Here is a 21,167-nt window from a genome sequence, read left to right on the forward strand (position 1 = left end):
GGTCAAGGCTCGAGAGCTGGCAGTCCCCAGATACTTCTAATAGGAAGCCGGGCCCTTTACAGGTCTGGGTACACATTTCTGTCGTTGAACGGGCAGGGCTGGGCCTTCGACTGTTTCACAAGAGACCGCAGCGCTGCCAAGAGGGATGTGATCGCAAATGTGAACGGGGCGGGGCGCAGGGGTTCGAAAGGAGGCTGCAGTTTCTTTTGCTTCTCAGGCGGAGACAGAGCGGGTGGGGGCGGTTATGACTGAGTAGAGCGGGGCAAAAAAGGCTCTGGCCCTTCCACTTAAAAGTGGCGACTGATTGATGGATTAGCGCAAACACCAGTGGAACTGACACTTTCCACTTAAAACTGGCAACTGACTGCTGGATTACCGCAAACAGCGATTACCGCAAACACGAGAAGGACTGACCCTTTCCACTTAAAAGTGGCAATTGACTGCTGGATTACCGCAAACAGGGATTACCGCAAACACGAGAGGGACTGACCCTTTCCACTTAAACGTTGCCCTTTCCACTTAAAAGTGGCGACTGATTGATGGATTAGCGCAAACACCAGTGGAACTGACACTTTCCACTTAAAACTGGCAACTGACTGCTGGATTACCGTAAACACGAGAGGGGGGTGAAGCATTGGATTCAGAGACACTGCAGAGGGATTCCACAGGAGAGACCTCAGAGATGCTGCTGGGCACGTGAGACTGAGGTGTTGCGAACAGCCAAGAGACAGACCATTGCCACAAACCGGAATATTGCTGAAGATTAGCGACTGCAACGCTGCAGGGGGCCGTCTCTTCCCAGAAATAACAGAAGGGACAGCCCACAATATTATTTTATGTACTGCAAGAGTACACAAGAGACAGAGACCGCTTCAGGACTCGATTACAAGAGATCGCAGAACTGTACACATCAGAGGAACTGTCTTTTTTTCACAACCAGCAGTGACTGCTAGAGCACCTTGGGGCACGCTCATTCACATGACGCTAGAGAGCTTCAAACACCGAAAGGACGATCCTTTACACAATAACCAGAGACTGCTAAGGCACCAACTAACCCACTCTTAAGAGACTGCACAGCTTCTAAGACCATAGGGAATGTTTTTACACCATCAGCAGAGGCTGCTAGGGCCCTGTTTTACGCATTTATTCACAAGGCACTGAAGGGCTTCAAACACCAAAGGAACTGCCCTCACCACAAGAAACATAAAATGTTAGGACACTAATGCACTCACAAGAGACTGCAACGGTTCTGAGAGCCGTCACTGCTACCACGTGCCGAATGGGTCAACAGTCTCACAGCCAGCGCAGACCCCGTTCACGAGAAATCATTGAGCTGTATTAGCTTTCACTAGTGAGTGCACGACTATAAAAGTGTTCTCAAAATTTTGAGTTCGAAACACAAGTGGAATTGAACAATGCTCACCGGAGGGAAAGACTTCTGGGGTTATTGCCGAATATCTGCACAAGGGAAGGGCACAACTGCAAAAAGAGAGTCATTTGTGATTTCACCACAGAAAGAGGTAGCCGTCGTGAGGAGCCTCGCATATGTTGCTAGAGGCATAACAGGCTCACAACTCATTGTATAAACATTTAAATATTTTGAGGCGAGGCAGTTGCAAACGCCCCACAATTCCAGGACTCGGTGATGCCCACGGGACTGGGGAGCACGAGTCCTCCAAGAACTTTTGGAAATTCCACGAAACTCCCGACACATCTCGAACACTGAATCACCTCCGCAGGTGCGTACCTTTACAATAAAATACATTTTTTTGTGATGACATTATGATTTGCAGGAAACCTACAATTTTGTGTTTAGCGCTGAATACTACATCTTTCCAGTTTCTAAGCACCCAGGTGGCCAGATTACATGCAGTTTGCCTTGGTGGAACAACCCAGCAAATGCACCATTGCCTGGTGTTTGTTGATTTTGTATCAGTACGCAGATTTGATATTCTATTCTGTCTGCACATTTTACAACCGGGGGCATAAATTGGAAATACAAATTCCGAAACAATTTCTAAAAATGCAAATGTTTTGCATCGGATTAATTGTAAGTGTAATTAGATTTTTAAGGATGGGAAAATGCACCCAATGCACGAATAAACTTCGTTCACAAAGGAAGCACCATATGTACACAATTTATGCTGCATAATTAATAAAGGGGCGACGTGAATTTGCACTTGTGCTGGAAGATTTGTACGCATTTTTAAAAGCAATACCACTGTACTTATTTATTGTGAACTATATCAAAAAAACTATAAGTGCAGCTAGGTATGCGCTCGATTTTTGCCCTGGTGCAATCATACGTTTGTAGTAAGGTGTCAGTATGGTCAGTGCTTTAAATGGGCCGGTACTGTCCGGTACTGATTACCGGAACTTTTTTATTTTGAGCGGGAGAGTGTCTGCACTTCACAAGAAAAACGTGATCCTTTTATATGGAGAGTGCCGGCACTTCTAGAATCAAGCAGGTACTCTGATACAGAGTGCGTGCACTTCTATTTTTCCATTCCAAGCACTGAGTATGATGAAATACGAACTTCCTCTAGGACAGAAGGTGTGCACTCCTGCCAGCTGTGTTTTTTGGGATTGAAGAACCCACAAGGACCAATTGAGTCATTTGTCAACAATCACACAATTAGTTCGAACATTTGCAGTTTTTTGCACCGACATGCAGTCTGCCTCTACAAGTTACCGCCGCCCTGACCCGCGGCACACGGATCAATCATAAAAACGCTGGTGGAGTGTAGTTGGACGAGACCTGCCTACGTGTTACCCTGCACCATAGACGTCAATGCACCCAAATGCCAGGGGCAGCGGAAGTGACATCACACGCCGATTGACCTCCGCTGTCACTCATACACACATACTTACACATGCACACAAATTTACATGTACATACACTCTCTTACACATAAACACACACTTACATAAACACACACTCACCGCAAGCGCGCACACAACATACATTCAAAAACATTTTTTACTTACTTCAGCTGCCATGGAAGGGCACATGCCAGCTAAATATAGTCCATTCCTATTACACTGATAGTGAATAATAGGTTATTTTTCACTATTAATGGTATTAAACATTGACCGAAAAAAAGAGTGGAGCCCCAACTGGCGCGCTACAGAGGAGATACCTCTGTGCTCCTGGCACTGAATTTGCCACCCCTGAGGCCAGGGGTTTCAAAGGCAGTGCCAGGGGTAGTGAAGGGGAAGCCGACGTCCATGCCTTGCACCAGAGCTGATGCCCGCATCCAGAGGGCACAGAAATATTGGGGCTTGGAGGTGGGCCAGCCCCCCCCCCCAAAAAAAAAAAAACAGAAGTATCTGTGCCAAAACTGAGCCAAGGGTCTGGGTCCGATCTTAGAGCAGGGCTGGCTTTAGGGGTGGGCGACTGGTGTAGCTGCACTGGGCGCTGACCTGTAAGGGAGGCCCTTACCGGGGTCGGGGGATGCGCTGTGTTGAGCAATAACTTTCGTTTTTGAAACCCCTGCTGCAGTTCCTTGTGCGTCCAGCTTTCAGGCAGCAATAAAAATGTCAAGTGCCTGCTGCAAAGAACAGATCCGTATTTTATGTGCTAGCTGCGTGGATTAGTAAAACCAGCCTTTATCTGCACTTTAAAACAAATGAAATGTATGGGAAAGAGGGGCTATGGCGAGATGAGGGGCACTTTTGATATGTGGTAGTGAGGGAATCTGAGGAGGAGGTCTTTGGGCGAACCAAAAAGACGATTGCTGCAATGGGCACCACCAGCTCCAAAGCTGGCCCAGGGTTGCATAGACATATTGGGGACATCCTGAAAGCATAGATAGGAATGCATTCCACATATTGCTTAACATAGGCTTTGAGTTTTTTAGTTCACATTTGCTTGCATTCTTTTTGCTGTCTTTATTTGTTTTAGGCCATCCAGCACGTATTAGTCTCTTCTGTGGAGTATAGCCTCATTACCACCTTGCTGACTTGGTTGTTGGATTCTTCCATGAGTGCTCGCTTTGCGGGAGCTTTGTTTTCTGTTTTTGTAAGACACTCCTCGAGAGTGCTTTTGTTTTCAGCGGTCTCCCTTTTATGATAGTTCACTCACTGTATCGCTTTCCCTACTCATGACTTAATCTACTTATCGCTTATACTATGAGTTCATGAAACGCGCATCCCTGTGACACTGGAGCTCAGAAGGTGAATGAGCAATAAAAAGCCCTCTACCTCTAAAGGTTGTATTTATCTTGGCACTAGTGTTGTACTTCAAAGACAGAGGTTAAATGTCAGGCTACGTCTTCTGCAAATTGTTGATTCCTTTTTATTCCTGGTGTTTGCAAAGACCTTTCAAATTTACTAAAATAATATGTATAACACATACTCACTTGAAGGTGCTTTTCGCAAACTCTCTTCATTCATTGGTCTGTTATTTTGTCATTCACAGTTTGCTTCCACCCACCAAAGCAAAGAGCGCGTGCGGGCTTCACCCCACTTAAGCCACTGGTTAACTTCATTTTGAGTGACTACCTTTTGCTCTTTCACAAAGAGCACATCCACACACAATGTAGTTTGCTTAGGTGCCAGTGTTTTTATTTTTACACTGTCATTTCGTTACTGTTGCGTAATGTTATAGCTGATTGCCTTTGAATCAGTACACAGTACCTTTCAGCTTTACCAAGCCCTGTCACATGCCAATGCTGTTCTATTTTTTTTACATTGTCATTTTAGTGTTGCCTGGTGTGATAGAAGAACACCTTAAAGTGAGAACACATCACATTCCAGCTTTATCAGTTCCTGTCTTCTGCCAATGCTGTTGTAAATTCCTTTTGGAGTGACATTTCTTTACGCGTCTGCTATTATTTCATTCACAGAATGCCATATTGTGGTCCTGGACTTGTTTTTTACCATTTTTTTTTTAAAATAAAATTTGCCCAGGTTGTAAACAAAATGTTATTGTGTTTAATGTGGAGTACAATTGTAACACTTAAATTCAAATTCAAATATAGGTGCACAATAATTTGGGTTTTAGTATCCAGTGCTTCATAATATGAACCTATTTTCCCTTCTTCTTTCCATCTTTTTCTTTCTTTCTTTCTTTCTTTCTTTCTTTCTTTCTTTCTTTCTTTCTTTCTTTCTTTCTTTCTTTCTTTCTTTCTTTCTCTTCGCTTTTGCCTTATTTCCTTTTTCTTTCTTTTCTTCTTTTCCTTTGTTGCCTCTTTTCTTTCCTTTTCTCTTTCTTTTTCCATTCTTCCATGTTTTTCTTTTTCCTTTTTCTTTCCTTCTTTCCATTTTCCTTTTCATTTTGGCTTCATGTCTTCTTTGTTACTCTCATTACATCTTTCTTTCCTTCAGTCCTCTTTGTTTGCCTTTTCACTTCTTTTTTTAATTTTGCTTTCTTCCTTATGTCTGTCCTGCTATCTTTTCTTCTTTCTTTTCTGCATTGTTTCCTTCTTTATTTTGTGCCTTCTTCCTTTTTTCATTTTTTCCTTCTTTACTTCTTTCTGTCCTCTTTTCCTTCCATCATTTATCTTTCATTCTTTCTTTATTGACTTCCTTATTTCTTTTTTGCCTTCCCTCATGCTTTGTTTTTGCTTTCTTTCTTTCCTTCTTTTTTCCTTCCTTCTTTCTCTCTTGTTTCCTTCCTGTCCCCCTCCCACTTAGTTGCTTTCCCCATCCCTCCAGCCAACGCCTCATTATTACTTGCCCCATCCCTCTCTCCTATCCCTGCGTTTGTTCTTGCCTCATCCCTCCCATGTTGTTTAGTCCTGTATCCCTCTTACCCCCTCTTGCATTGTTGCTTGTCTGGTCCGGTGTTGCTTGCCCAATTTCGTCATCCCCTCTCTGCCATCCCTTCTCCTTCTGTTGCCTGCCCCATCACTCCAGCCAATGTATCATTATTACATGCCCCATCCCTCTCAGAACTTCCTGTGATTTTTCTTGCCCCATCCCTCCCATGTTGTTTAGTGCCCCATCCCTCCTACCCCATCTTGCATTGTTGCTTGCCTGGTCGGGTGTTGCTTGCCCAATATCTCCAACCCCTCTCCTGTGTAATTGCTTTCCCCATCCCTCTTGCTCCCTCCTACATTGTTGCTTCCCCGTCAAACCCACCTCCCTCCAGCATTGTTGCTTGCCCGTCCCCCTGCCTGATCCCGCTTTGTTGCTGACCGCATGATAGTGCTCTTTTTCAAACTTTCAGGCATGCTGCACAGTAGCCTCGCTGCTGTACAATTTGGCTAAAAGACTTTAGCAAAGTATTGGCTTCATCAATGCTTGTTCTCAAGTACCTGCACAACTCCCCACATTTTGGCCCAACCCAGCGTGATAACACAGCCCACAGACTTTGGAGGTGCAAGTGTGGTGACTAGATTTTCAAACCCAAAGTGACCACATAGAGCTGGACATCCATAGGCCAGCAGTTCTCAGTGAGCAAAGGGGAAATATACATGTTTAATAAAGGAGATACATGCCCAACAATATTCTTAATAAATATATATGTCTGTATACTTTTAATAAAGAAGTGATGTGATCGGTAGTAAGGTCACCCTTGTCGTCGTTGAGCGTAATAGTGTTGCGTACAATGAAGTTGAGTGCAGCGGCATAGAGTAGATTGTTTCAGAATCAAAATCATTTAAACTCATTCAGAAACTGTAAATGTAAATATGAGCACAAGAGTTAAGATAGGAAGGGATTGAACAGCTAGAAAACAAGCAATTATTTTCCGAATGTATATATTATTATCAAGTTTAACCACCCTTCCTTTGGCCATGCTGGTTACCACTTTGTCTCCGGCCCGGTCTTTAGCACCAAAATTAGTACCAACTTGTTTTTATATTGCAGCAACTGCTGATTGTTTCAAGTGCTACAAATAACCAATGTCACTAATGACCCTTTTGGTGGTATCAGTTCAACTTATTTGAGAAGGATGGAAGATGGTGTTGCTGAGATGCAGAAATGTGACCTGCGAATCACTGCTGCTGTGAGTGGTGTGTGGTAACTCACTGAGTCATCCTATTGATATATATGTATGCTGTCTGCACTTACCAGGGAACATCTGTTCTAGAAGAGGGTAGAAGACCGAAAAAAAGGATGAAATGGAAGCACAACACAAATAGTATAGGAACAAGAACAGAATGTTGTGATGAAAAGAAGAAAAGATAAGGCAACAAGAACAAGGGATAGACAGGGTAGGGGGCAGTTGACTAAATTGGAAGGGAATCGTGATAAAGTTGGTGGGTCGTGTGGAAACTGAAGGAATGGAAAAAAAGAGGCAGCAACCACAAAAGTAAGGAAGCTGAGAAGGATTAAGTATGGACAGGCTTTGAGAATGAGCAGACAGGGAAGGTAGATAGGGACGAAGTAGTCCACAATATTTTTTTCTGCCTTCCTGATCACTTCTAATGTGTGAAGCACTGAATTCAGCTAAAAGAGTTTGGGCCTGATTACGAGTGAGTCTCTTAAATCTCACTCACTCTGTTTACACATCAGAATTACAAGTTTGAAGATATTTAAAGCATCCGAAAATTATTGGATTCATTAAATTGCTCAGACTTTGTTAAATTTCGGAAGATTAAACCTGCAAAAATGTAATAGGGAAAAGCTACGGTTTTTACAGTATCATGTCGATTTTGGTTCTTTAAACATCAAATCTCACAGGTTATTCCTCACCGACTTATAGGAGGTGGTATTTAGCGCACCAAATCAAGAATGTACTCCATGGCTATTTATCAGGTGCAATAGATAAGACCTAAACTCATAATGAGGGCCACTGTCTCACTTTTGGAAGTGATGGCTACTTAGGTGGTATGGGAACTATGTTGTGGATTCAACCTGTTTTCTGTTTGTCCCATGGCTTCCTCAGTGCTTCCTATAAAGGCCTTCTGTGGATGTCACTTCCTGTAGTGTCATATGTTATTAAGTTCATGTCTTTTGTTTCAACCTCCATGGAACAAATTGGAAGCCAGCTCCTCCGGCAGAGAGGTAAAGGAAAGGTAGAAGTTTAGAGGTGGGTCGGTGGTAGAAGAGATAAAGAAGTAGAAAGGGAGAGAGAGAAGGGTAAATAAAGACAGGGCTATATGGAGAGAAAGAGAGCAGGAATGGAATAGAGATCTGGAGGCAGAAGATCTGCATAGGGGAAGGAAAGGGGAAAAGATAGCATTGGGTAGGGGAAGAGTGATAGGGAATGAAGAAAAAGAGAGAGAGGGAGAAGAACTGAAAGACAGCTGGATGGATGGAGTTAAATATGGAATAGTGGGTGAGGAGACATACAGGCCGATAGTTCAGAATGTTTAGGAGGAGAAAGGTGTTTTAGTTAGACTGAGAAACAGATGGCTAGAGAAAGATGATCGAAAACCCAGTGGCTGAGGGAAGACAAAAAACTATGAAACCCAGACTGTGTATCAGAGTGTGCACACTGGTAGTGCACATTGGTGAGTTGAATCTACTTTGACACTCAATCCACTGCACTACAATGATGGACTTTTGTCTGCAAGAGAATGAATTAGCAGAGAAGAGAGCTAGAAATACATCACAGAGATCTGACATGCCCAATAGTCAAAGACTATGGGGGTTATTCCAACTTTGGAGGAGGTGGTAATCCGTCCAAAAACTGATGGTAAAGTGACAGATTTACCACCAGCCGTATTACGAGTCCATTATATCCTATGGAACTTGTAATATGGCTGGTGGTATAACCGTCACTTTACCGTCACTTTTGGGACGGATTACCACCTCCTCCAAAGTTGGAATAACCCCCTATATCACATTAAAAGTATTAAGGGACTATTTGGCCTGATTTAGGGTTTGGTGGACGGGTTACGCTGTCACAAACATAACAGACATCCCTACTCCCATATAATCAGTGCATTATATCCAATGACACTCATGAATATCATTTAGGGTTCTCCAGGGGTTGCAGCTCCGATCCCTGGTTTGCCCTTTTCTACCCTTGCCACTCCGTTTGTGACCCCTGGCTTGGCCATTGTGACACCTGGCACCGTCTTTGAGACCTCTGACCTCATTGGTGCTCCACTCTCCTAGTTTACTGCCCATTTTATAAATTACACTAATAGTGAATAATACCTTATTTTTCATTATTAGTGTAATAAAAAATGGAACACGGGGGAACTGGGACTAGTATTTTTCTGGCAGCTATCTTAAGTGGACAAATACCTTTAAATGTATGTTGTGTGCAAGTTTGGGGGTGAGAGTTATTGTGAGAGAGACAGTGTATTTGCAGGAATGTGCCTGTCTATTTGTGAGCATGTGTTGTATGTGAGTAGTGAGTGAGAATGAGTCTCAGTAAGTGAGAGGGAGTGAGAGTAAGAGGGACTGCACATTAGAGAGAGTGGATAAAAGAGAATGATTAACAATGAGTGTGTGAGAGTGTAACAGTGAGAGTGGGCAACAATGAGTGACTGTAATTGTGTGTGAGATGAATGAGAGCAACAGTGAGTGCAAATGATTGCAAGTATGAGTAAGTGAGATTGAGAGTGAATGAGAAGAAGTGTGAATGAATGAGGAAGAATTAGTGTGGGAAATTGAGTGACCCAAGGTGAGAATATGCGAGAGAGGGAAAATGAAGGAGTAAGAGGATGAGTGAGTGTGAGTGAGTAGGAAAGTATGAATGGGAGACAATCATGGTGTATCGATGGCGTTTGTAGCAAAATTCAAGCACAGCACATGTCAATCAATATTCGGCATGTTGGGACCCATGGCAAAATGCTGCCCACGGTACAATTGAGGTAATTTGTGCCATACATGGGCATCAAGAGCACATTTTGAACAAAGTGGGGTCAACATCTGAGGAGCATCAGGTTTCATTGGCTGTGTACACCATGAAATAGTTGAATATTTGATGAGAGCTGTTTCAGAGCCTGTGCTTTAATTGCACTCTATGCCCCAATTATTTTCTAAATGTCATTAGGGAAGAACCCTTCCTAGAAGTGGTGTGGTTCAAGCACTTCACTCATTTACTAGAAATCGGGGCAAGTTTCACTTTCAAAATCGGCTCCCTAGTATAGATTGCATCTAAAATAGACATTTGTCTCTTGTGATGGTATATTTATCTTGCAGTTATAATGGAACTTTAGCAACATCAATTATTGTGGTGTCATCAGGGTTAAGATCACGTGACTTTACATTCTGCAAAGAGTCAAAATCATAGGTCATATGATGTCACTTCCTGTGATGTCAGTAAGGTCAAAGGGTGTGTGATGTCCCATCCACTATCCATGGCAATTTGGTGTATCAATGTCTGTGACGGCCCTTGTAATATGGTGGACGGGGAAACCATCATGTTCGTGACAGAGTAGCCCATCTGCTGAACTCTTAGGGCCTGATTTGGAATTTAGCGGACAAGTTACTCGTCACAACAGTGATGGATATCCTGTCTGCCGAGATCTAAATCCCATTATATTCAATGGGATTCAGATTTTGGTGTATGTGATATTCGTCATCGTTGTGACAGAGTAACCCTTCTGCTGAGTTGTAAATCAGCCCCTAAATCAGCAACACCTGGTAGAGCACTTAAGCAGGGAGAGCACATCCTCAGGGAGTGTATATCACAGTTGAGAGCACAGCAACTAAGAGAACACATCACACACTCAGGGCAGACACCTTTCATCCATGTGAAGTTTCCTGAAAAGTTTTACAGTTTTTTGAAACTCAGGACAACACAGAATATTTTATTCTGGTGCAAAATGTTTGCATTTTAAATTTTCCTCGTGGTTAGGCCCTAACTGCTTAACCAACCTATATGATATAAATAAAACATTCGTATAATACTCGAACAGTTGTACTAATAATTAAACCACATCAGAAGATGAGAAGCATCTCACCCATACCCAAAAAACTTTGAGAGAGTCAAGAGATTGGGCTTTTGTAGAAAGCGTGTATCCAGAGCTGCTCAACGTGTACAAACAGATGAGCACATATAAAGAGACCCATTTTCACAAAGTCCAGCAAACATACAGGCAACGCTGCATAAAGACAACCGACCAGCGCAACCACAGGTTTCCAGGTGCACAGGGCATGTCCATCAGCTCACTTGATGGTGATGTGCAGCAAACTCCGGAAAGGGAAGAGCAGCGGGGGAGCAGAAAGTGATGTGCACTGAGGAATACAAGTGCATGTACATCATCGGATGCTTTGGGTGATGGTCCTGATGAGACACAGGGCCAAGTGCTATATGGTGCAAGTGGTGCACACTGTCACGTAAAATAGAGGGAACATGTCAATGTGCACAATGCCATGTGTGGCACCTTCTACAAGACATGGGATTTTTGATCACCACCTGTTTGCATGTTAGAGCTTTCACGCCTATATATGTAATAGTACAATCAGAACTCCTTGTCCCACACTACAAAGTAGGAAAGGTCCCACATCCTCTGGGCCACTAGCACATGGATCAATGGTGGAATTATACAAACATACCTGTCCACTTTATAGAAATTTGCGGTGGTTTTGTGCTCCTTTAAAGTTTCCTCCGCTTCTTTGATGCCCCCACCTGTGAACAGGAATATCTTCTGGTACTTTTCTTACTGTTCTCTCCCTGATTTTTTCCCTAACACACAACGAGCCCCATGCTATATGTTTTTGCATGGGGACAGGTGAAAAATGGTAGAGGCTCACTAAATGAACCGTGTCCCAGTCCTTGCGCGGGCTTCCTTGAATGGACCTACAAGCCAGACTTCCTTTCCATGAAGACCAAACTAAAAACAGCAAAGGCAATTTATAGTATGGAGTGAAGAAGAAAACCCCACTCATGTTCCTTGCAGTGCTAAATCAAGTGGAAAACCAATATTTACCTTTCTCCCACTACACTAAATCAAGTGGAATACCAATATTTACCATTCTCCCACTACACTAAATCAAGTGGAATACCAATATTTACCTTTCTCCCACTACACTAAATCAAGTGGAACACCAATATTTACCATTCTCCCACTACACTAAATCAAGTGGAACACCAATATTTACCATTCTCCCACTACACTAAATCAAGTGGAACACCAATATTTACCATTCGCCCACTACACTAAATCAAGTGGAACACCAATATTTACCATTCGCCCACTACACTAAATCAAGTGGAAAACCAATATTTACCATTCTCCCACTACACTAAATCAAGTGGAAAACCAATATTTACCATTCTCCCACTACACTACATCAAGTGGAAAACCAATATTGACCTTTCCCCACTACACTAAATCAAGTGGAATACCAATATTTACCTTTCTCCCACTACACTAAATCAAGTGGAAAACCAATATTTACAATTCTCCCACTACACTAAATCAAGTGGAATACCAATATTTACCATTCTCCCACTACACTAAATCAAGTGGAAAACCAATATTTACCAATTTCCCACTACACTAAATCAAGTGGAAAAACAATATTTACCATTCTCCCACTACACTAAATCAAGTGGAAAACCAATCCTTTCTGCCCCTACACTAAATCAATTGGAAAACCAATATGTACCTTTCTCCCACTACACTGTATATTAGATCTCACATTTAGGAAGTTTTGCCATAATAAATGTCAATTCACAGCTTTTATTAAACCCAAACGTAAAAACCCATTCAGCCCTTCAAACCTGCCACCAAGCAGCCAAAGAGGAAACCTGGCATTGAAGATAAGAGCATCAGTTGCTGGGCGAGGTGTGTGCCCCATGCAATTCACACAAAAAAACAAAGCTGCATTATCGGTGCATTAAGGGTATTGTGCATTTTATTATATAAGAGAAGTATTGATTATGTACAGCTGTATCCTAGTATAAACCTTCTACTATAGCACTGTCAGTTGATTGGTGTACATTTTTATCATAAAAGTCTTGCATTTTTCTTCCTCGATCCTGCCATATGATTATATTTACAGCCATTTTCTATAAAGTGTTTTGTTCTATACTTATCAGTATTGGGTGAGTAGCTTTGGGATTCTTTGTTTTGCCTATTAGGATTTTAAATGGGTACATATTTACCAGAATATTATTTGGATTTTTTAATAATATGTATGTTTTGTATCGATTTTATTGAGCCCCAAATAAGTTCCTCCATTGAAAAATGCTAGCTTGTTTTTAATTGTTTTGAACTTTTTGAATCTTAACTACACGGCCGAGTGCATTTCAGTTCAAAATTATTTGCATTTTCTAGTTTTATGGCTCATATAGCTGGGTCCATGTGGAATTGCAGCTGAACTATCATGTTTGAACTGTTATGGAAATTGCGTTCGTTTGAATCAGAGCTACTTTTGCAAATTGTACAGTTTTCAGAGTTTTCTGCATCTCAGTTACACTCTTGAGTATTAATTTCACCTGCAAACTTCCAACAAATATTTCGTGGCACGTGCTTTTTGGAGCTGAAAATGTATTTTATTGCGAGTTAACTTTAAAACCCTTTTCTTTGCGACTTTGAAACAAGAGGGCCATTGGTATTTTTTTTTTCTTATCAACCCAGAGAGGTGCTAAGTCTTAATTGTAATGTGAAAACACAAAAACAGAGAACTTTGCAAACTAACGGCAGTAATCATAGTATTCATTCAAATTATTACTTGTGCGAGACCTAAACTTTGCAACTGTGTACACCCCAAAGCCTCAACCCCGCTTCCTGATCCCTGCTTGTTTTGTTTCCCTTTGGAGGGCCATGGAAGGGCCAGGACACAAACGGACAGGGTGTACCCTGGCCACAAGCCCAACTGAGCGCCACCCTCTGTGTTATCATTCTGCCATTTGGCTTGTAACTGGCATTTATTGATTGTGAGACATGGGTACTTCCATTCACCTAGAAGCATTGGCAAGCCTTCCATGTAAAGGACAAACACAGTTGGGTTGACTCACCGCTGATCTCTGAAGGACCCGGATGGCATATTGTTTGTTTTCACTTTAGTGCTGATTGGGGCACACATTAATGGCATTTTTCTTCTTTGATCCACCTTCTGAGTCAACAGCAATTTAGTTTCCACCTCCCTGCAGATAGGCTCAAAACCTTCTCAAGGAAGTAAGTATTGTTAAACTTTCAAACTAGAGGGCCATTGGCAATCTTATTTTTTCTAATCAACCCACTGAGGTGCTAAGTCCTAATTCTAAAACAGGAACTTTGCAAACTAAAAGCTGTAATCATAGTATTCATTCCAAGTATTAAGTTTGCGGGAGATAAACTTTGCAACTGTGTACACCCAAAGCCGCATACCAGCTTCCTGATCCCTGCTTGTTGTGTTTCCCTTTACAAGGCCATGGAAGGGCTAGGATCAGATGAAGGGCCTGATTTAGAGTTTAGCGTACAGGCTTCTCAAGCACGACTGAGTACCCTGCCTGCCAAACCCTCAGTCTGCTTGCCTTGTTTAGAGATGGGCAGACTGCACGTATTCCCCCGCTTAACCCAACGGAATACTTCCTCTGGCTGCCTGACATAGCAGGGGCCGTTGGAGGAAGGACCACTGTCCGCCCTAGTTAGGGTGCGCGGTGCAATGCCTATTTGTTGCTATCAATCACCATCATGAAAAACCTGATGGTGAAGCACAGGTTAAAAATAAGCAATGACACCCACACTCTGAGAGAAATCTTCCAGGTGGGGGGCATCATTCACTTTTTTCACAAACAAACTCCTAATTTGTGTTCGACGGCTGACGGTAGGTCTGTCTCACTTTTCCTCTTTTGACAGAAACTGCCATAGCATCTTTTCCTGCCAATGTACAGAGATGTCCTAATGGCTATTGGACATCTCTAAATTTGGTGGAGGAGATGTCTATCTGGGCTAACGAGTATAGTCCTCCATCACCCTAATGGACATTAATTGGTTCACCAAACTCTTAATCAGGCCAAAGATTGTTTGAGTTTTTTAAGGTCAGACTGTGGTTTGTGCAAAGGAAAGCCACCAAGTTCCTGTGTAAAATGTTACTGCCTATTTGAAACTTCAGGGTTCTTTAATTCGGAGGACGCTTTAAAAGTGTGCTAATGTTGCGTCTTTTAATGTGGACATTATGGCTGTTCATTTGTATGTTACTGATGCTATTGGCACACATCGGATTAACCCAAAGAGTATATTTTTCGTGTGTCATGGAAAATTGCTGTCGAATTTGCTCATTCTGTAAATAAGGTCATTGAATTAAATTACATCTTAGTAGCCTACAGCCTGTGGATGTTTCTATTGTTTTGTTTTTGTACTTGCTCATAACTGCGGCCAAAGCAGAAAAGTATCTCTATCCCGCTCTCAGGTCAACTTTAGATTTGCAGAGACCAAGGGCCTGATTTAGATCCTGGTGGAGGGGAATACTCCTTCACAAATGTGAATGATATCCCGTCCTTCGTATTACGATCCCATTATATCCCACAACATTCTATGAAGACCATAATACGGTGGATCGGATATCCATCACATTTGAGATGCAGCATTGCATCCACAGAGATCTAAATCAGGCCCATAGTCTGTTGGTGGCCATTGCAGGTACATAGTTTTTGTGGCTACAATGATAAACAACAATGGGTGATAAGGTCTGTTACGCAGTCAGCCACAAACAATGACACTTTGTGGGGCTTTTAGATATTGTCTCTCACATGGATTATGGTATTTACATTTAGGCAAGTGCATATAAGGATGGTAAGAGGGAATAACCAGTATTACGGACTGGGTCCAAAGCCATGATTGGCATGAATGTTGAAAGCCGACCACTACTCTCTTCCCCTGTCATTCTGCATGACCACTTGCTAAAGGTCTGTTCTGGAAGTTACAGACTACATTTCAAGGAATCTGATGTTTTTTTCTGCTCCCAACAGTCCAGTAAATTATGAACTAAGCACTTTTATCCAGAGAGGAGATCACTGCCCGGTAGTTGTTAGTTGGTGTTTCTCTCAAGCTCTACTCGCTCGCTAGCCCGTACCCATCCATGAGTGCTCTCCCCTGTTCCCCTGTGGAACAATATAAATATTCTAATTCAGATTCTTGTAATTTTTAGGATATTTTGAAATCTTTCTGAATAATTTGTTTTTGTCTATGTTATGTAGCTGGAAGAACACATGAAGTGCAAATGTGCAACATTGTTTTTAATTATTAGAGCTGTAATTGTTCCCCTAGGGCAAGATAAATATTTTTGAGAGTCATAACAAAACAAGATTGCTAGTGAGATCCATGTTGGGTGCCTCAACATAAAGATGTCCTGAGATCCAGGAGCAAACCATGTAGATTCAATAGGACAGGGTTATCAAGTATTAACATACACTCCTGTCCCTAAAGGTGTCATTGAATGTCAACAATAGAAGATTTGTAGAATAATTAAGCCATGTATCTTGAAGCTCCTAAGGTTGCTTAAGTGAGGATAAGGCAACAGGTCACAATGTGAGCAGAAATGTCACTTTATACAAACATACTTAAATGCAGCAAAACACAGTCAGTAGAAAAGTGACAATTAGACAGGTGCTGAGTGTAATGTGAACACCCAGTGCTCAAACAGTTGTGCAGGTGAAGGAAGACAGCTGGTCACAATAAAATGCATCAAAACAGAATTCTCTGGCCATACCGGATCACTGGCACGTCAGCTCTTCCTCAGGAATTGTTTTCTCCCGATGACTCGCAATAATTTTTTGTTGGTGGCCTGGATTCTCCTAATTGTCAAAGACGACAGGCTGCCCCCCTTGATTTGGACAGCGAGTGGATCAAGCCAGCTCCACTAGTGGTACCTTGATGTTAACGCAACCACCATGTGGCACGTTTCTACACCCTTCTACTGCATTTTTCAGTATAAACCTGAACAATTTCAAGAATTCTATGTATTTGACAATTTGAACACACCTTGCTTCTGTCCTGATGAAGACCCTTTAACATGGCATGGGTCAAATGCCAACGACAACCACCTGGATGAGAAGAATTTCCATCAAATGACAATTGTACAGCCCTGTGGTTTCTCTTGAGCAATAGTTTTATCCTTTGTGGACTGTGGACTCTGCACTTCCTTTAGGGCATAACACCTTGAAGTTCCTTCTGTTGTGTTTAAACATTATGGGGGTCATTCCGACCCTGGCGGTAAAATCCGCCAGAGCCGGAGACCGCGGATGCACCGCTAACAGGCTGGCGGTGCATCCCTGGGCATTCTGACCGCGCCGGTTTCCCGCTGCCCTGGGGAATCCTCCATGGCGGCGCAGCTTGCTGCGCCGCCATGTGGATTCCGACCCCCTTACCGCCATCCTGTTCCTGGCGGTTTTGGCCGCCAGGAACAGGATGGCGGTAAGGGGTGTCGTGGGGCCCCTGGGTGCCCCTGCAGTGCCCATGCCAATGGCATGGGCACTGCAGGGGCCCCCGTAACAGGGCCCCACCAAGATTTTCAGTGTCTGTCATGCAGACACTGAAAATCGCGACGGGTGCAACTGCACCCGTCGCACCCTTCCCACTCCGCCGGCTCCATTCGGAGGCGGCTTCCTCGTGGGAAGGGGTTTCCCGCTGGGCGGGCGGGCGGCCTTCTGGCGGTCGCCCGCCCTCCCAGCGGGAAACTCAGAATAACCGCAGCGGTCTTTTGACCGCGCAGCGGTATTCTGGCGGTTCCCGTTTGGCTGGCGGCGCCCGCCGCCAGCCAATGTCAGAATGACCCCCTATATGTTGATCACTTTTGTCTGCACAACTGTCTGGGATCCATGTGCTCAATTACACTGGGCTCCTGGATTTTTTAGACATTTCTACTGACTGAGTATTTTGCCCCATTTAAGTATGTTTGCATGAAGTGATACTGTCGCTTGTGGTCTTATCCTCACACAAGCAATGCTAGGCATTGCTTAATTATTGTACAAGTTTTCTAAAGTTCACAGTCAATGACAACCATAGGGACAATGTGGTATGTTAATTCATCATAAAGAAGCAAGGCCACAGACTCAGTGCAGGTCCAGTCTTGCTCACTTTTCTCTCTCACTGATCTGAGTTCGCACTGACCGACTAAGGAGGGTCTTTCCTGGTCACAATATGCTGGAGAGGGCCTGGTGATGTTCTGGTGACTGCAGTTGCCTTCCACAGAGGAAAATACCTTGTCCTCCATCAAAATAGGATCCTGCATTGCATTGAGCTGCACTGTATTGTAGCTTTTGTATAGCTTTATGGGGCACTTATTCTCATGGACAGAAAGCTACATCATGGAGGGTTTGTAATTGGAAAGGTGTTATTTTGTTCGGGGACTAGTTGGGAAGCGTTTTCATGTCATGAGTGATATGCAGGTATCCTTAGGGGATGCAGTGCCTGTTGGGTAAGGATATATGCAAGATAAACATGAAATTGTAATATGGACTTATAGGCAGCAATATAGCCCCAGCCTTGGGCTGAGGACCATGGGATGCTCAGTGCACGGCCCCAAAAAATAGAGCATAATTAAAGAAGGCTTACTACCCCGTGTAATAATGTGTGCGAGGTGGAGATTGAGTCAAACGAGTAAAAGGATTCTCAAATGCACAAACTGGAATTGGTAAATTAAGCAGTAGTTATCCACCTTTTTTTAAAGGGAATAAACTGTCTACTGCTGACAAAATACACCCCATGAATGAGGTAGGAAATGGAACATTAATAAAGGCTGGCAAGATGAGTAAAAACTACACAATCTTTAAAAGTGCAGATTCCATCTACTCCTGATAGGAGAAGGAAAGACAAATTTAGAGCAGGGGTTCTTGCCCCAAGCCCTTCTCAAGCCCCCGAAGACTCCCAAATGCATTGGAGGACCAATCAAGTGAGCCTTACTCAGCCTGACTCTCAAACACTACCAGCATATGAGAGGGTTAGGGCAGAGCCTTTTCTGGACTTGATCATCCGAGAACTGTGGCCCTGGGCCCCATGGGCACATTTTAGGGGAAATGAACTACCCCTACTTTGGAGGTGGCCGCATTGTCTTGGACTAGCCTTGCTGATTCCTGGGTATTTCCTTCCTGCTGAACCTTCCAGTTGCTTAGATATGACTTGCAATCTGTCCTTATCCACGTTAGGAGATGAAAATATGCTGAACTCTGTCTGCCAGGAAAAATTAAACTACCCTCTACCACAATAAGGATGCTGTATGAGTAGTACTGCTAACTGAGGTATAGCTAAAGAACAGGGACACAATAAAAAGGCCACACTGCAGGATGACTGGAATGGTAAAGGCCATGATTAGTTCTGAGTGGCAGGTTTCATTTTCACAATATTGATAACAACTCTCAAGGGGACCTAGCACACCGGCTATAAGTCTGAGACCTGAAGGCTGAGCGATATGTTTATCTTGGGACTTGCTAAGATGCCTGAAAGTGACACCGGGGAATAAAGAGATATGAGTTTGGGTCTATCATTCCATAGGGGGTACTTCCAGGGAGTATTGTTTAGGCCTTCCTCTCTGATGCCACCAAAGTGCCAGAGGATGCATCTTGGAATAATATCTCCCTGGCATTGCAGTAGGCTTTCTGCAATTATACTCACTGAGCAGGGATCTATGGAGATGCTTTCTTTGTCATTCACCTGTTTCTTTCCAAGCACTCTGTCCTCGGCATGCAGGTCACAACCTGCAGCTGATCCTCTTAGTGACTGCAAGAACTTATCCTGACCCTTTTCCTTCGTCTGCAGATGCAGGAAGGGATTATAGGAAAATCCTCTATCAGACACGCTAGCCAATAAAGTGTTTAGACCATTATTGATGTGAAGGTTTCACTGCACCCAAAAAAAAACAGTTACAGCTACCATAGCGAGATCACTAATTCCCTTTCCCTCTTCTGTTCCGTTTCGTTTGGCTAGTGGACTGCGGCATGGGGTATTTTGTCAGAGACTCCAGATGGTAACCAACCTCGCTATTCCACCTCCTTTGGCCCATCTACCACCTCAGGTGCGGGATCACGCATGATAGGGGCTTAGGTTTTTGCACCTTAAACCATCAACTTTACAGACCAACACACCTAACTATTAAAGGGAGGTGTGCGCTACTGGTCTGGACCGATACAAACATTGACACTATACAAGATGTCTTAATATTACTCCTATTATTGTGGGTAAAGCGTTTGTGTGTGTGTGGGGGGGGGGGGTCTAGTGCTGTCCAGGTTTCAGACTTTATTCTTCATTTCTGGAGGTCTTATTTAAGATCATAATGTTTTGTGAAAAGGCTTGGGATTGGCCTACCTAAATTCAGCTGCTGAATAAGATGGGTAACCTTTTACAATATCTCTTTATGCGCATAATCCAAAATATCTACACAAAGGCTCGGAGTCTCTCTTGCACAGGTAGTAAGAGAAATTACTCATCACTCTATGATGAAGTGAGTCATCTAGTGTAAGAGAGGAGAACTGTCCTTTTTTAATTAAACCCATTAGAAGTTTAATGTAACTTTGGTATGGTGAGCTATCTGTATAGAAAAAGAAGAAAAAAAAAAGAAAGAAACATAGAAAGTCTGGAATAATTTCCCTTACTAGTGATACAAGTCAGCCTCCAGATTCATAAACTATCTATTTGAGTTGGTGCTGGTGACTGTCCTTAAATTCTCTCTCCTTGCTAAAGAGCTCAGAGCATTAGCAAAACCAATCCCATCAAAGTCAGACTCAGGTCACCAACTCCTTAATTACCTAGATCAAATAGTGAAGGTGGTGAGCATTAAGTTCCCTGATTACCAGCCACTTACCCTAAATAGCACCAATCACCTGCTACACAGAAAAGGTGAGCCCAGACTCTATACACAAGTTTATTAATTTACTGATAGTGTTACAGTGATTTCTGTAACAGTGGTCAATCTTTGGATTTCACTATGCCACATGCCGAGCTGTTCTCCCCAAACAAATCTTCCATTCTTGATTCCTACATCTACCTCAACTGATCTTCATGTCCTCTCTTGCCTGCTTCCATTCACTACCCCATCTTAACCCATCTTACTCAGCTTTTTGATTCACCATGGACCATTCTGGAGCCAACTTACCTAACTGAGCTCTCTCTGTTGCTGGTTTATGCTTGTTCAGTTGTTATATGTTTTTATATTCTGGTTTGACAGCTCACCTGTTGCCAGACAATTATCTGAACATCATTAGAGAGGGGCTTTGGCTCCACCCACATGTTGGGAGCCAAGAGTACATGAAAAAGTGCTTGCCCTCCACACAGCTGTGATCATTTTGTCAATTTAACCAGCTGGCTAAGATTGAATTTTCAGGGGCACACTTATGACATTGGAATGCAAATACATTGTTTTAGATAACTAGATAATTAATGGAGTTTATTTCT

The 21,167-nt window shown here is 43.0% G+C and overlaps 1 protein-coding gene across 1 annotated transcript in view; it reads left to right on the forward strand.

Annotated features, from left to right (window-relative positions):
* The first annotated feature begins 203 nt into the window (after positions 1-203).
* Positions 204-21,167, forward strand: part of THPO (thrombopoietin) — a 193,361-nt gene continuing 172,397 nt past the window's right edge. The window contains exon 1 of the mRNA XM_069213001.1: positions 204-1,739. The gene's annotated coding sequence lies outside the window, so the exon portion shown is untranslated. The remainder of the gene's footprint in view (positions 1,740-21,167) is intronic.

This window comes from Pleurodeles waltl, chromosome 11, assembly GCF_031143425.1.
Source record: "Pleurodeles waltl isolate 20211129_DDA chromosome 11, aPleWal1.hap1.20221129, whole genome shotgun sequence".
Classification (NCBI taxonomy): domain Eukaryota; kingdom Metazoa; phylum Chordata; class Amphibia; order Caudata; family Salamandridae; genus Pleurodeles; species Pleurodeles waltl.